We start from the raw sequence: 16,385 nt of genomic DNA on the forward strand, positions 1-16,385 counted from the left end.
ACTGAAAATAATTTCTAGATGTTTCATTATGATGTACAGATTTTTTCTGGTTTTGAGAGAAATATATATATATATATATATATATATACACACAGACACATTTTATTAAGATACACTTATGTTAAAGTGTAAATTTTGAATATTTTTGACAAATATATAATACACATACATATAAATATTATCATACAGTTTTGTTGAACATATATTCTCTCTATATTATATATAGAGAAAAATATAGATAGACCTATCCCCATGGAACTATTACCACAAATATGGATAACAATCATTTCTACTGCCCCATGGCAGACACATAATGAGTCTGTCCTAAATCATCTTTTTTACTCTTTTTTGACCAGCACTGATCTATGTCAATGACATCCAATACTTTTTCTTCTTCATGTATCAGGAGAAACTATCTTGCTAACTGGCTCTCGCTTTTGCTTTGCATGGCTCAGGCTACTCCATCTAGCTCTAAATAATTCAATGTGTTCCAGAATCACAGAAACTTTAGAGAATGTTAGACACCCACAGCTTTGGAACAAGGCTTGAGATCAGAAAGCTCCTGAATTTACTCGTCCATTTCAGATGGAAATTCTATCTCTCAATCCAAGATTCCCTTACCCACAGGTAGAAAACAGCAGAATCGTTGCCATGGTCTATTCCAGTGTAGGATTTGCTCTCACCTCTTCAGTACCTCTTCCTTGCTAATTTGGTTTCCACTTAAAAGTTGGATTAATTGACATTTTTATGCCACTCACATAGTATGTCCTTTTCTCTATGTTCCTCTATCTTATAAACTTTTGAGAAGCAGAAAAATGATGAAAGAGATGGGACCAACATTCTCAAAGACGGACTGTGGCAATGCATAACTTCTCCCAGCCTCTCTGCTTATTCCACCTCATCTGGCTCCAGTCCCAGTGTCTTGTTCTTGTTTTATTTCCTTCTGGTGCTTCTTTCCACAAGCTGCATTTCTGGCGCCAGGTGGGAACAAGAGCTGAGCGCTGCGGAGGCGTAAGATAGGAGCGCTGGATGAGGCTGCTAATGATGCACTCCAGCAAAACAGCTCCATTCCAGCCCCGGTGATGGATGGCATCACGGGAGAAAAGCCCACAAAAGTGCTCAAGTTTTCTCATGAATCTGCAGTTTCTTCTGAAAAAGTGAATTTTTATCAAGTGGTACAGCAAGACATCTGTTCCTTCCAGCAATTACTTCCAGACAGGACAACATGATATTGAGTCCAGGGGCTCAAGACCAATTCCTTACTGATATAGGGCCCAAGACCAATTCCTTACTGAAGTGATTGAAGTTCTGACCGTAGCTTTTTAGTTCTTTACAATAGGAATTACCTATATGTTGTTATTATTCTTAGAAGTGTATGTACGCTCAAAGCTAAGTCAGGGAGGATGTGAAAAGATCATCTATTCACTTGTCAACAAATGTTTACCAAGTGCCTATTATGTGCCAGGCACTTAGCTACATTCTACCATCATCATCTCTATGTGAGCCTCAGAGAACCGCAGATGAATTTGTGTGTGTGCCTTCCTGAGATATGGGAACTATTTCCTGCTAGGTTTACATTTCTCTGGAGGCAAGTGGCAAAGAATTCTAAGCTGCCATTAAGTACCACTGCTGCAAGATGACTTGCACAGGATGAGGGCATCAATGACACCTCATGGATTTGGGGTAATGTCCTGGGAGACTAATTGATTGCCATGGGTAGAGCTCTCTTATCAACTTAGCAGTGGTATTGACGGAAACAATAAGGAAAAGTACTGCATTTATTTTTCTAAAATTAAGTTTATATAGAAACAGCACAGTGAAATCTAAGTGATAAATAGTAATGTTACAGCATTTTGCTGGTCTACATTTCAATAGGAACTTAAACACATATCGACAAACAGCCATAGGAACGTGAAACCAGAAGGCTAATTTATCTTGTGGTCAAGCTCGAGTATAGCATTTGATATACTAACAATTCTTTCTCCCCAGTGATAGCTGCTACACAAAATCCATTAGGGCTGAAGGCTGGCAGTCAGCTACACAGCTCATTTAAGTAAGATTTCAGGGCTTGAGATAATCTAATCTGACTCATAGTGTTTTAAATGAGACATTTGAGGCTCAGGGAAATTATGTATGGACTTCAGCCTTGGCAAGAATAGAAGATATGCTTGTTTCAAAACAAGTGACATTAGTAGCCATCACTGACCATAGATAAATATCAAGTTCCTGCTTTTCATACTTTTCTCTCTTTTTTTTTGCTCCCCTGTTTGTCTCTCTTAATAACTTTCCTCCCTCTCTGACTACAGTTTGTGTTTTTCTTCCAAAAAATAATTTGTTGGTTGATATTTAAATAGAACTTAATACAAAGAATTGTACCAGGACAACAAAATATTTAAATGCAAAGTATCTTGTTTTGTGTCATGTGAAGCAGTAACAATGTTACAGAAAGATTTTCTATCATTTAAAGCTATTATTTCAGATTGCATTTTGACATTTTTCAAATCGTAATTGCTTGCCACCCATTATTGTGTCAATAATATAGCTTGTGTTATAAGATACAAAGAGAAAAGAAGGGAAAACACTCAAGTTTTTGCTGTCTTCCTTTAAAGCATAAAAATAAATAAGTTTTTTTTTCAAAAAAGAGCTTCTACGGTGTTATATGCAACTGAGATTGGTCTCTCTGACCATTCAGGGTTATTAATGATACATAAGTACAATAAGCATTGCAGAATATTTTCACGAAACAGGGGACAGAAATGCAGGGTGTGAGTTCAAAAGCATTTTGAAAAAAGGAAAAATCAGATAATTTGATTCACTTGGTTTCTCCTCTGCTAATGAATATCACCACCCTCTCTCTCTCTCTCTCTCCCTCTTTCTCTTCTTTACTTCTTCCTTTCTTCCACTCATCCTTCTTTCTTCTCTTATTTTCTTCTTCTTGCTCTGACGCCCATTCTCTCTCATGGTAGGAGATTATAAACTCTCACTGTGTCATTCTGTACTTGATACAGATGGTGGGTATTTATACATTTGTGAAACAAAATTGTATTTTATCAACTTTTAACAGCAAGATCCCCAGGATGTCCAGATGGAATTAGTTTATTTCAGAGGTATCAAAGGCAGTCTTTCAGGAAAAGAACCGAGTCCTGACTTAGGGAATGACCAACATTTCCATTCACAATTGGTTTCTTTTCTCCCAGAGTAAAGAGCAGTGCAAGAATTTGGGGTGATGCCCAGCATATGATTAGCCTTCCTTTGTAAAATTTGCTCTCATAAGTGATTCTGAGAATTATTCATGCTATAATAAATAACTGAAGGGCATTTAAAGCTCTAGAAAAGGATTATAGGCTTTAAGGCAAGCTGGGGTCTTATGTGTGTGTGTGTCTCAGTTTGCAGGTCCCGGCATCAAGTTAAGGGGTTACCTTCGAGATATTAGAATCCAATATATATCACAAGGCAACCTCACATTCTTCTAACAGATAACATTGGTTGGCCTGGAAAGAGAGAATTAAGGAAGAAAAAGAGAAGGAATGAGAAAAAGAAAATGGAAATGGAAATGGAAGGAGTTATTAGATAGCATTAAGACACAGTACAAGCTGAAATTAAAACCCCCAATTAATGTGGGGTCACAATGGTAGACTATGTACAAGAGATAAGTTAGATTACATAATTCCAGTGGAATGCATCATCCTCAATCAAAATGACCTCTTCCTACCTCCTTTGCCATTTTCCTATATTCTTCAATTTGCTATTCTTCAGGTTTTTCTTCTTCATTATAATATTTGAGGCAGACTTTTTGTTTAAGAAAAAGTAAAAGGATCTTTGAACTGCACGTTGGGCTTCTCATAAGAAAAGCAAGAAACTCAAAGGATATGCTACATAAATACTGCTCAAGTGAGCAGCTTAAGGTTGTGCCCTTTCTCAGCATAAATCATGAATCAATTTGGCTCTTTCCCAAGTGGAGAATAAGACTATGTCCATATTTGTGTGTTACAGATATTTCCTTTAACTCTCTGAGTTTTCTCTTAAAGCATTATGAAGTTTCTGGTACATTATTTTAATAAATTTAAAAAAACCATTTGTGAGGCTAGCCTTCCACATTGGCTAATACTCAATGAAAATGCGATATCTCTAAATTCTTTTACTGGAAGATTCAGAAATATCTTGGTAAATGATACATTTTAGTGTGAGCAAGTTTTAGTTGCAAACTATGCCATTTATTAATTGTATAAATTTAGATGTTACTTAACTTTCTTAAACACAAGTTTCTCATTTAAGTGGCCTATTGAATTAGCCCATCTCATACGTGAGATGAAGACCAACAAAGCAGAGTTTCAACAGGGCAGTTATCTGATCCCTGGCCTGGTGCAGATTTGATTTTAATGCAGTAATCCTGAATGGAGAGCTTCACATATGTCCTAATGAGAGCTGGACATCATAAATCTCAAAGGCTGAGATGGGCTCTCCTGCTGAGGTTTGCTAGAGAGACTGTCCCCGTTCAGCCCAAGGCTTACCTACTTGATAAGACCAGAAACTGCCAGCCATTCACTGGCAGTCTTAGCTTTTCTAGTATGTCAGAGATGGTTTGGGTTTCTTGACTTTAAATAACTTACACCATTTTTTAAATCTTCATATATCTTCCCTCAAAGTCTTAGACTGCGTGGTCTATTGGATTTCCTGCCTGGCAATTAATAAAGAAAATGTTTTACACTCATTCGAATTCAATAAACATTAGTGACCCACTCCTGACCTTACTCTGTAGAATCAAATAGTCCACACGAGTTGTGTTCAAGTTCCATGACTGTACAACATGTTTAAGAAAATACTCTTTCAATCCTACCAGGGCTCTTCATTTGATAGGATCTCAGTGTCAGGGAAAGTCTACACACATTGGTACCCCAGGCATGCGAGTAGTCTGGTACCCCTCTAAATTTATATGCCATTAATATTTTAACACATTTATAGAAAAAGATAATAACCATGTGGAATAAAGCCAGAGGATAACTAAGAAAGACCTCTGTTTATAGTTTTCAGATTCTCTTTTACAATGCTGAGAACTTCAGCTCAGTTCTCAAAGCTACAAACTCACTAACCCATCAAAAACCCTACAGCTATCCATAACTCGTCTCCTCAGAAAAAAGTTTAATCATCTTCATCCTCAATATACAATCTGGGTGTCACCAACATGCTTCCAAAATAAGTAGCTCACCAAAGTAGTCCTTCCAATATTTGAGAGTATTTCTGAGAGGTCCATCTTATTGTTTTTTTTGGGGGGGGGGGGGATATTTAGGTGTGTGTGAGTCTTTATGTGTGTGTGTGTGTGTGTGTGTGTGTCTGGTAACTGTCTCTCTGGATATCCTTCTGGGACTACTGTTGGGTGAAGGACACTTTGCCTTTAGAAAGCTATGGTATGGATAATTCCATCACTCACAACCTCACACTAAAGTCAAAGATGAAAATTCATACCCTATTTACTTTCTACTCCAAATTAATTTCAGCCTCATATATCTCAAAGGCTTTGAGACTTTCTACAGTAAGATTAATTGACAAAAGAAGATACTCTTATTGTAATATTCCATCAACATAGACATGTCCCAAAGTAAAAATGAACTTTCTTCTCCAAATTAAATTACTAGAAATAGATATATTCAATATGAAGTCCCTTTGCTGTTCTAAATTCAAGGCCAAAGGAAGTTACCTTGTTCTTGTGAGTTCAAACACAAAAACAACTCAACAATCTTAAATTGTTCAAAGAAATTAAAGTCCCTGCCAGTTTTTTATTCTGCTTTCTCTTAGCTAAACGGTTTCCTTATCCCTGGTGAAGTTGAAGTTTGGACATCATTAATCCTCTCACTGTCTTCCACTGGAACAGCTGTGTGTATTAGTTTACCAGGGTGGTCATAACAAAATACTACAGACTGGGTGGTTTAAACAACAGGAACTTATTTTCCCACAATTCTGGAGACTGGAAGTCTGAGATGAAGGTTTCGTCAGGATTGGTTTCTTCGGAGGCTTTTCTCCTTCTTATTGTATACTCCTGTGGTCATCTTTTCATTGGTCACGTGTCTGGTACCTCTCTGTTTGCCCACATTTACTATTCTTTTGAGGATACCAGTTATATTGGATCAGAGCTCCCATAAAGGAGCTTACGCTACTTTAATCACCTCATTAAGACCTTATCTCCAAATGCATGCATTTCTGAGGTACTGGGGGCTGGGGACTTCAATAATTCAATTTTGAAGGAATGCAGTGCAGCACATGATAATATAATCCTCCAGGATCTCAGAAGTTTAATTAATTCCATGCCAACTCTCTTATGGGTCCAAAGTAATCCTAGGACAAACACATTATCAAAGCACTGCTCCAACTCCCAGAAAACAACAACAAAAAGTCAATTCTTAGCATCTATGGTAGTTTATCCAGAATCTTTATTTCTGAAATCAAGTATTAAATGTCTCCAAAGTTGATTGCAGTGAGTCTATGATGCCTGAGAGTTTGCAGATTGAGAAATCCTTCCTTGTGTTAGTTTTGACAGAATGCAACCAACTTGGGTCTCTCCCTGGACACTACCACCTATGAATTCATTCTCAGGTGGGAGAAATCTTCCATCAGGAGGTTATTTCTATTTATTTTACCAGTTGTATGGGAGAAAACTGCAACTGTATATACTTTCTCTTCACATAGAATGATCTTCAAGATAATTTATTAACCCCTAAAGTTAGCAAAAGTGGCAGTCACCTGTCAAGCTGTCATTTATTTTCATGTAGAATATCACCTCTTAGCTTTCATTTTTACCTTGGCCCCCATATTTCTGGCACCTTCTTGGCGAACTGAAGGAACCATTATGTAAAACCAATCACAGATTGTCTTGTGAGTGGGCATTTTCCACATCAGCGGGTTTTGCCTTTGCTGCAACTGCTAAAGCCTGAGAAATGCTTCCTAGGGAATTCTCAAGCTGCTGGGATGCTTTGCAAGCTGGAGGCATCCTGAGGACCAACACTGTTGCTTGTGCCCTTCAGACACATCACTCTTCAACTTCTGAATGTTCCAGACACAGAGGAGCATTCACTTTTACTGCATCTTTTTCTTGTGTCTCTAGTATTCCACTTCCTTTTCCTATCACTTTGTGATTTCAGAAAGTCTACCCACCTGACTTCCTAAGAGTTAACCTGCTTTTTCATGTGGTCTCTTTTTACCTTTATTTTATATCTGGCTAGGGATATTTCTTGGATATGAGCACCTTAATTTTTATTACTTTTCCTTTGCTTTCTGGCTCTGACATTTGTTTTTCTTACATACTTCCTTACAATTTGCCTTATAGTAAGATTAAGTGAAATTTAATGATGATATTAAATTGAGTTCTGGATCTGTTAAAAGCATCTATGCTCACCTTACTGATTGGATCATTCCACCCAGTGAGTGTCTCTTGTCAGATACCCACTAACCCAGACCTGAGGTTGAACAAATGTTTTGTAAGTGTTAAAGAAGAGAGACAAGTTTATTAACTGAAGAACAAAAATCAAGCTGGTCACATATTTCTCCTCAGCAGAAAAACAGACAATTCCAAGGTGGCAGAGTTAGTATGTACATCATGTTAAGAGACATTGCTTTCAATGCAGACTCCGCATTGAGGGGAAGCTCATGAGTAAGGGCATTCTCAGTTATACAAGAGCCCAGAAACTTCCTGCTCATATCCACTTTTGGAAACACTGATTCCAAGAGTTACTTGAGTTAATTAGAGAAAATAAGTTAAGAACTTATGCATTGGGTAGCAAGGCAAAGGGCCATGGTGGTGGCTAACCAGGAAAATAAATACATTCTAGATACATTAAAAAAAAACTTTTTTTGGTTACAAAACATGGAGAAAGAAAACAAGGAAACAAAAAAATTCACCATCATCTGGGATTTTAATTCCAAAGTATGAGTAGACTTTTGGACATGGTAGGAAGAAAGATAATAGAATACTAAAATCTTCATGTGCAATAAGAGACTACCACAATTATTACATTGCTCCTAATCCAGAAATATAGGATATGATTAGATGATTTTAAAATTAAATATTCTTATTAGCAAAATATTTAGAAAGGATACATTATAAAGTTGGAAAAGAAGAAAATGATCAACCCATGGACTTAAATGTGGAAATTTAAAGAAAAAATGTATGTAGATATAAAACATATAACTCTACCACCTATGATAAAATCATAAATGAATAAAACTATTTTTAAATATGGATTTTCTTTATCAGTTAATAAAACATAAATCATATAAGTGTTACTTATAAGAACTAAAACAAAATGAGACTCAAAGCGCAACAAGTCAAATTTTGGAGAGATTTTAAAAGAAAAGCAAATACATACAATAGAGGCAATATTAAATGCATATAATATAAAATATCAGAAATAAATAAAAGCACTATATGAAGTTAAATTAAGATATAAAGTCATGAATCATAACTTATCTAGTAGTATAGTAGCAACATAAATAACAAAAGGGTTAGAGATAAAGTAAATTATTGTAAGAAACTCACTTTTCTTTTTGACCAAGAAATGTTAAAATGGCATAAAACTTGCATCAATAATATATTAGTTATGAGATTTGGGTTTGGGAAATAGACAAAAATACACTTAAATCCTAATTTTCAGCTTACTAGATATAATTCTAATAGAAAAAAACTTGGTTAGGTTAGTCTCTCTCTGAAAGATTCAGTGCCTCATGTATACAACAGTTGGAGAAAATAAATACATTTCTGGGTTACTGTGACATTAAGTGACCTAATGCAAATAAAACTGAAGCATTGCTTGATATAAAGAAGCAGTGCAATGTATTTTAATTGTTATTATCATCACTATACTTATTATGCATTGACAATTTACCCTGCAACCCATTTAATTTTAATAAATGGACCATATGCTGAGTCTCCCACAAAAATTTTAATAAGTGACCTACAATGTAACAAACAGAAATTAATATAAAAAGTTTGTATATTTATAATAAATGTTAAAATAAATATATTTCTTACAAGTAAAATCCTTTGACATAATTTTTTAAATTTTATTTAGTTATTTTTCAAGTACAGTTTTTTGTCTATTTCTCCCATCCCAGCCTCCCTGCCCCTTGCTTCCCACCTCCCTCCTATTTCCATCCCCCTTAGTTCTCATCCCTGTGTCCTTCCTATTTGTTCCTCCAAATCCCTCCCCCTTTTTCCCCTTAACTTCCCTTCCCTTTCCCCTCTGGTGGCTGTCCCCTTGTTCTCTATTTCAGTGTATTTTTTTTTCTGCTTGCTTGTTTGTTTTGTTGTTTAGCTTCCTGTTAAAGGTGAGATCACATGGTATTTGTCTTTCAACACCTGGCCTATTTCACTCAACATAATGCTTTCCAGTTCCATCCATGTTGTTGCAAAGGGTAGTAGCTCCTTCTTTCTCTCTGCTGCGTAGAATTCCATTGTGTATATGTACCACAATTTTTTGATCCATTCATTTACTGATGGGCACCTAGGTTGCTTCCAACTCTTGGCTATTGTAAATTGTGCTGCTATGAACATTGTGGTGCATAGGTTCTTTGATATTGATGTTTTAGGATTCTTAGGATATAATCCTAGCAGTGGAATTGCTGGGTCAAAAGGCAGGTCAATTTTTATTTTTCTGAGAAAATTCCATACTGTTTTCCATAATGGTTGTACCAGTCTGCAATCCCACCAACAGTGAACTAAGGACCCCTTTTCCCTACACCCTCTCCAACATTTGTTGTTTGTTGCTTTGTTTATGATAGCTATCCTGACCGGTGTAAAGTGGTATCTCATTGTGGTTTTAATTGGCATCTCTCTGATAGCTAACGATATTGAGCATCTCTTCATGTGTCTCTGGATGTTCTGTATGTCCTCCTTGGAGAAGTGTCTGTTCAAGTCCTTTTCCCATTTTTTAATTGGGTTGGGTGTCTTCTTAGAGTGGAGTCATGTAAGTTCTTTGTGTATTTTGGAGATTAAACCTTTGTCTGAGGTATCATTGGCAAATATGTTTTCCCATACAGTTGGTTGTCTTGCTAATTTAATACTGTTTTCTTTAGCCACGCAGAAGCTTTTTATTTTGATGAGATCCCATTTGTTTATTCTTTCCGTTATATTCCTTGCTCTAGGGGACATATCAGTAAAAAAGTTGCTGTGTGAAATATCTGAGATTTTTTTGCTGATGTTCTCCTCTAGGACTTTAATGGTGTCACGGCTTATATTTAAGTCTTTTATCCATCTTGAATTTATTTTGGTATATGGTGTAAGTTGGTCCTCAAGTTTCATTTTTTTGCAGCTAGCTGTCCAGTTCTCCCAGCACCATTTGTTGAAGAGGCTATCTTTACTCCATTTTATGTTACTGCCCCCTTTGTCGAATATTAATTGACTGTAGACAGTTGGGTTGATTTCTGGACTCTCTGTTCTGTTCCATTGGTCTGTATGCCTGTTTTTATGCCAGTACCAGGCTGTTTTGATTACAGTGGCCTTGTAATACAGTTTGATATCAGGTATTGTGATCCCTCCTACTTTGTTCTTCTTTCTCAAAAGTGCAGCTGCTATTCCGGGTCGTTTCTGGTTCCATATAAATTTTTGAAGTGTTTGTTCTATGTCTGTGAAATATGCCATTGGTACTTTAATAGGTATTGCATTGAATCTGTGTATTGCTTTGGGTAGTATGGACATTTTGAAGATGTTAATTCTTCCAATCCATGAACAAGGTATATGTTTCCATTTGTTTGTGTCTTCCTTGATTTCTTTCTTCAGGGCTATGTAGTTTTCTGCATACAGGTTTTTTACCTCCTTAGTTAGGTTTATTCCCAGATATTTTATTTTTCTTTTTGCTATATCGAATGGGTTTTTTTCCTTGATTTCTGCTTCTGCTGATTCATTGTTGGTATACAAAAATGCCTTTGATTTCCGGATATTGACTTTGTAACCCGCTGTTTTGCCAAATTCATTAATTAGTTTGAGCAGTTTTTGGGTAGAGTGTATAGGATTTTCCATGTACACTATCATGTCATCTGCAAACAGTGACAGTTTTGCTTCCTTCTTTTGTATTTGGATGCGTTTTATTTCCTTTTCTTGCCTGATCATTGTGGCTAAAACTTCCAATACTATATTGAATAGAAGTGGTGAAAGTGGACAACCTTGTCTTGTTCCTGATCTTAGTGGAAAGGCTTTTAGTTTTTTCCCATTGAGTATGATATTGGCTGTAGGTCTCTCATATATGGCCTTTATTATATTGAGAAATGCTCCCTGTATTCCCACTTTGCTGAGTGCTTTTATCATAAATGGGTGTGGTACCTTATCAAAAGCTTCTTCCGCATCTATTGATATGATCATGTGGTTTTTGTCTTTGCTTTTGTTTATGTGATGAATTACATTTATTGATTTGCAAATATTGAGCCATCCTTGTATCCCTGGGAAAAAATATGGAACGTTTCACGAATTTGTGTGTCATCCTTGCGCAGGGGCCATGCTAATCTTCTCTGTATCATTCCAATTTTTAGTATATGTGCTGCCGAAGTGGGCACCCTTTGACATAATTAAATAGCTATTTGTAAATGAGATGTACAGTAAGAAGAATAAGCAAGACAGTTTCACTCAGGGAACCAATAGTTTACATAAGTAGGAACATAAATGTTATTCTTTGAAAAATCAGAAATTAGACAAAGATTTCCACCATCAACATAATAGACACTAAATATATTATTAAAACACACTTTATTGAAGAATAACTTTCAATGTAAACAAGTTAGGGGAAAACATAACTTTTAATTACCTTTTAATGAATTTATAGACATTCAATCACCTGTGGATAAATTTATAAAATGATTCCAACTGAACTCAAAATCTCATGTAATTAAAAAAATTGCAAGCTTGTCTTAAAGAACATGAAAGAGAATAAAAAGGTAATGCTTACTATGCAATTTTTAAAAAAGAAATGACTAATGTTTCTAAATTAACTACTTATAACTATAATTTATAACTATTTATATATTTAACAGCTATACTCTATTACAGCTCCTCAGCAGAGGAGTATACATATGTACACCCTATAATAATTTAAACTTATGATATTGGCTCAGAAACAACAAAGCAGACAAAAGAAAGAACACACAAAACTCATGAAGCCTGACTAAAGTTAAATTGGACATTTTAATTCCATGGGGAAAGAAAGGCCTTTTCAATAATAATTATTGAGAGAATTGATTAATTATTAGAGAAACAAAACAAAATTGAGATCCACCTCTTTCATCATATATCCCACATTTTTTCTTAAAGCAAAATAAAATAAAATCCTAGAAGCTTTTAGAAGTACTAATAGAATGATAAAATAAATTGACATTTATTTTAACATTGACTGTTAAAACAGTCAAGGCCTTAGACTGTTTTAATTTTGAGTGGATTAAGATAACAGATGGAAAGGATACATAAGGAGTGACACAAGATGATAGAATTAGAAGTTATGAACATGACTTCAGAGCCATACTTTCTCATTCTGGGAATTCATGGGAAAATGTTGCTAGATTTTGTTACATATAACATTTAAAAATTATTTCAAATATTATAAAATAATTATACCAATTTTAAAAAGCAAATGACACATTGAAATATTTTGCATATTTTATCTAACAAATGATTAATATTCTTCATTAAGAAAAAGCTGTCAGCAACTGATTGTGGGAGAATTACAAGAGTAGCCAAGCCTTTTCTTCTCTCCTTTCTGGTCCTCACCAAACAGGGGAAAGCCTTGGAATGTGGGATTGAAGTTTTTAAACTAAACGGACCTTCCATCATCGATTTCAGATACGAAGACTCTCCAAAGAGCTATTAAGGAGTGTGTTATCTTCCACGGTGAAAAAGAGTTGACATAACTCAGTTGGATTAAACACTTGCTAAAAATCATGTTTATACCTATACTGACTCTGACTGCAAAAACACCACTTTCTATACATCCTACACAAATACATATGTCAAAGAGGCTGGATAAATGACCACCAATACCAAATGTTAGCCAGAGCTCTCTTTAGGTGATAAGATACATAAATTTGTTTAATATCTTCCACGATGTATATGGATTGATTCTAAAGGCAGTGAAAAAAAGGTGTCAGAACAAATGTGAGTAGGTGACTACAAAAAGTACAGTTCATGGATAAGTTAAAAAGAAAAAAAAAACTATATATATTTTTCTTCTTGCAATCACTTAAAACTTCTCACTCCCAGGCAAGTCTTGGCACAGAAAAACTTTGGGAGTTACCAATGATAGTCCACACTTGACAATCACTCCTATTACACTCACAAGTAGCCCAGTGAGGCCACAGGCCGGGGACAGTGGAGATGTGGGGGAGTGAAGGGAGAACCCAGTAACAAAAGCCTCAAATGCATACTAGGTAATAAGGCATGTTATATAGGCCTTGTGTGGGAGAGAAGAGAGTTCTGCTGAACTTCAAATTCTCCAACTAGACCTGGGGACTGTGTGCATTTGTACAAAATTCTCAGTCTCCAGTTATCATTCAAATGAAAGCTGGTTTAGGTTTTTAAGAATATGGATTTCAAAATCAGGCAGCAACACATACAGACCTTATTGTTAACCTGAATTGTTTCTTTCTGCTTACTGTGTCTTAGTCTTTCTCTAAAAATTAAAACTATTATAGAAGCCATGTTTTAGGTTCTCTAAACTTTGGGTAGAGTAAATGAGATAATTATGGGAAGGGTTTTAAAGTGAAGATACATAGTAGAAGTTAGTGGTTAACAAAATCACCTCACTGTCCTGATTCTTACCACAGCTCCATCAGTTGGGTAAGTTCCTTAACCTGTCAGTGCTTCAATTTCCTCATCTACAAAATAGTGATAGTGATCGTACCACTATGTAGAGTTATTGTGAAGATAACTGAGTTCATGCACACTGAGGTTTAGGGGGATGCCTCACATTTCTTTAGTGTAAGGTATTTTTAATCACCACTTTATAGATAAGAAAACTGAAGGACAGAGAAGTTAAATAACTTGTCGAATGCTACCCATGAGTCAATGGGAGAATGTGCATTCAAATCCAGGCTCTGGCTTCATAGTTTGCATTGTTTACCATGGTACTGACTGTGTTCAAAACATACGAGGTATTATTTTCATGGTTAAGTCAGAGGTGGCGAATGAGGACCTCAAAACATGTTCTAGGAACTAAGAAAGAAAGAAAGAACAAAGGAAGATTAAGAAATGAGTACTGTTCATTTCTTGCATTACAGATATTGCTCCAGTCCATTTACAAAAGACCCTTGAACAATGCTACAGTAACTCTGTGGGTCCATTTGTAACAGGATCTTTTTCCAATAAATACTGGAAATGTATTTTATCCTCTTTATGTTTTTTAAATAATATTTTCTTTTCTCTAGATTACTTTATTGTAAGGATACAGTATATAATATATATAACACACAAAATATGTGTTAACCAACTACTTATGTGATTGGTAAGGCTTCTGATCAACGGCAAGCTATTAACAGGTAAGTTTTAGGGGGGTCAAAAGTTATATGTGGAGTTTTGGTTATGTAGGGGTTCAGCATCCCTAACCCCTGCATTGTTCCAGGGTCAACCATATGTAGATATATATAGCATTTAGTGTTTCTGCTCCATGATGCCTGTGGTATGACTCCCACTATAGATGAGGAAACTGAGCCCGAGGAAAGTCGTGCCTTAATTATGGATTCAACTAAGAGTGGAATTCAAATCTCTCTAACCTCAAAGTCTCGATCTTGCTCCAATGATGCTCAGTTTGCCTGTGGCATAGTCACTATTCTCAGATCTAGGTTTGTCCTGTGTTTAGAATAACTGACAGAAGACATTCCCGTGCCTTGGTGTCCCTGCAGATCTCAGTGTCTAAGGAAAACCAAAAACGGGTGGGTAGTCAGGAGACTACACAAAGTGAACTAGTCAGATAATCACTGAGCTTTTCTGCTCAAAAGAACCCTTTTCAGAAAAATAGAAACCCATATCAGTTCATGACAAAATTAACACAGTAATTCCTATCTTCAACATCCTTTGATAACACCAAGACATTCCAATGGGCAAAAAACATGGATATCCTTTCTTCTTCTTAGCTCTCAACCTGGGACTCGTGGACCTTCTGGTGCCCAGAGTCTGCGGTCTCAAGATTTTCAGGGTAGTTGCCCCAAAGGGATGCTATCTATGCCCCGTTTCTGGATAAACACTTTAACTTCACACAGGAAATCCGGGATTGCCTCTGTCATAGGCATTCACTGGTTGCCTCGTTAACTTCCTTCCTGCCCTTATTTTCTGCCAGCAGTACTCTAATCTTTTTTTTTGGTAAATTATTTCTCTGCTGTCACATTCTAGCCTCACACTTTGGTGGGACTGACCCCGTGCCTAGCTTCATAGGTGGGGCCTGATTGGCTTAAGCTAATTCTTATGTTCTCTTTCTCTTGCTTCCCTGAGTAATTGGTTGAGGAATGGATACATAACCAAATGTGGGCCAGTGAAGGAGACTGAGTCTAAACACCTGAGCAGAAGCCAGCTGGGTTCTTCTCTCTTTTCTCTTGCTTCTGTATGGGTAAGGGATACGTTCTAGAGCCTGGAAATGAAAGAGACTCTGTCAAGGCTTGGTGAGGGTGCCACTGAGCTGCGACTACCAGTCTCGGTAAGGACCAGCCTTATCTGTAAACTGCTTCAGCTTTGTGAGCCAACAAATTCCACTTATTGCTGCTGCTGATTTGGATTGGGTTTTCTGTTCCTTACGCTGGAGAGAGATCTCAGCAATAATATGTGTCAGCAGGGAAGTGCCTACTTAGTCCAGCAACTCCTAATGGTTCTATGGAGAAATAAATCTACTACCGTACAAATTAGAAATGCAACATCTCTCACAGAATAAGAAACTCACCAAGAGATTCTCAAAAGCCTTCTTAGTTTCCACTGCAAATGATGAATCCACTCTTTATAGTAACATCACCACGGGTAGCTGCAGGGTAGACTGCCTTCCACATGGGGTATTAGGACACAAAAGCCACAGCAGAGAGCAATACTGCAGCTTCCTTCCCTGCACGAGAGAGTCTGCTAAAACCACTGGCCCTCCTGAGGTTCCCTTGGAATTTATGGCATCATGTTGCTAAACTGCGCCCCAGTGACACAGGAACATTATAAACTAGCCTCATGTGGAAAGGGTAAGTCCCTAGCTTTGCGTGTGTGGTAGGCAGCGTAACACCAGACTAAACTGAGAGAAGCTATCTGAACTGCCAAAAAGAGAAACAAATATTCCACATATTTTGTGTCTTAGCTATATTCACTATGATTTTGGATTCCCAAAACCTCAGTTTTTAACATCTAGAAAAGTATGAAAATGATATTTGAGTAACATCTACTGTATATACTAGGC

General features: G+C 36.5%; 1 non-coding gene across 1 annotated transcript; it reads right to left on the reverse strand.

Annotated features, from left to right (window-relative positions):
- Positions 1–11,427: 11,427 nt before the first annotated feature.
- On the reverse strand, positions 11,428–11,535 carry LOC119064496 (U6 spliceosomal RNA). Its single transcript, XR_005085414.2, has one exon. It is a non-coding gene; the product is annotated as a U6 spliceosomal RNA (small nuclear RNA).
- Between the last annotated feature and the right edge of the window lie 4,850 nt (positions 11,536–16,385).

Source organism: Artibeus jamaicensis, unplaced genomic scaffold (assembly GCF_021234435.1).
Source record: "Artibeus jamaicensis isolate MK-2021 breed Jamaican fruit bat unplaced genomic scaffold, CSHL_Jam_final contig_797, whole genome shotgun sequence".
Taxonomy (NCBI): Eukaryota; Metazoa; Chordata; class Mammalia; order Chiroptera; family Phyllostomidae; genus Artibeus; species Artibeus jamaicensis.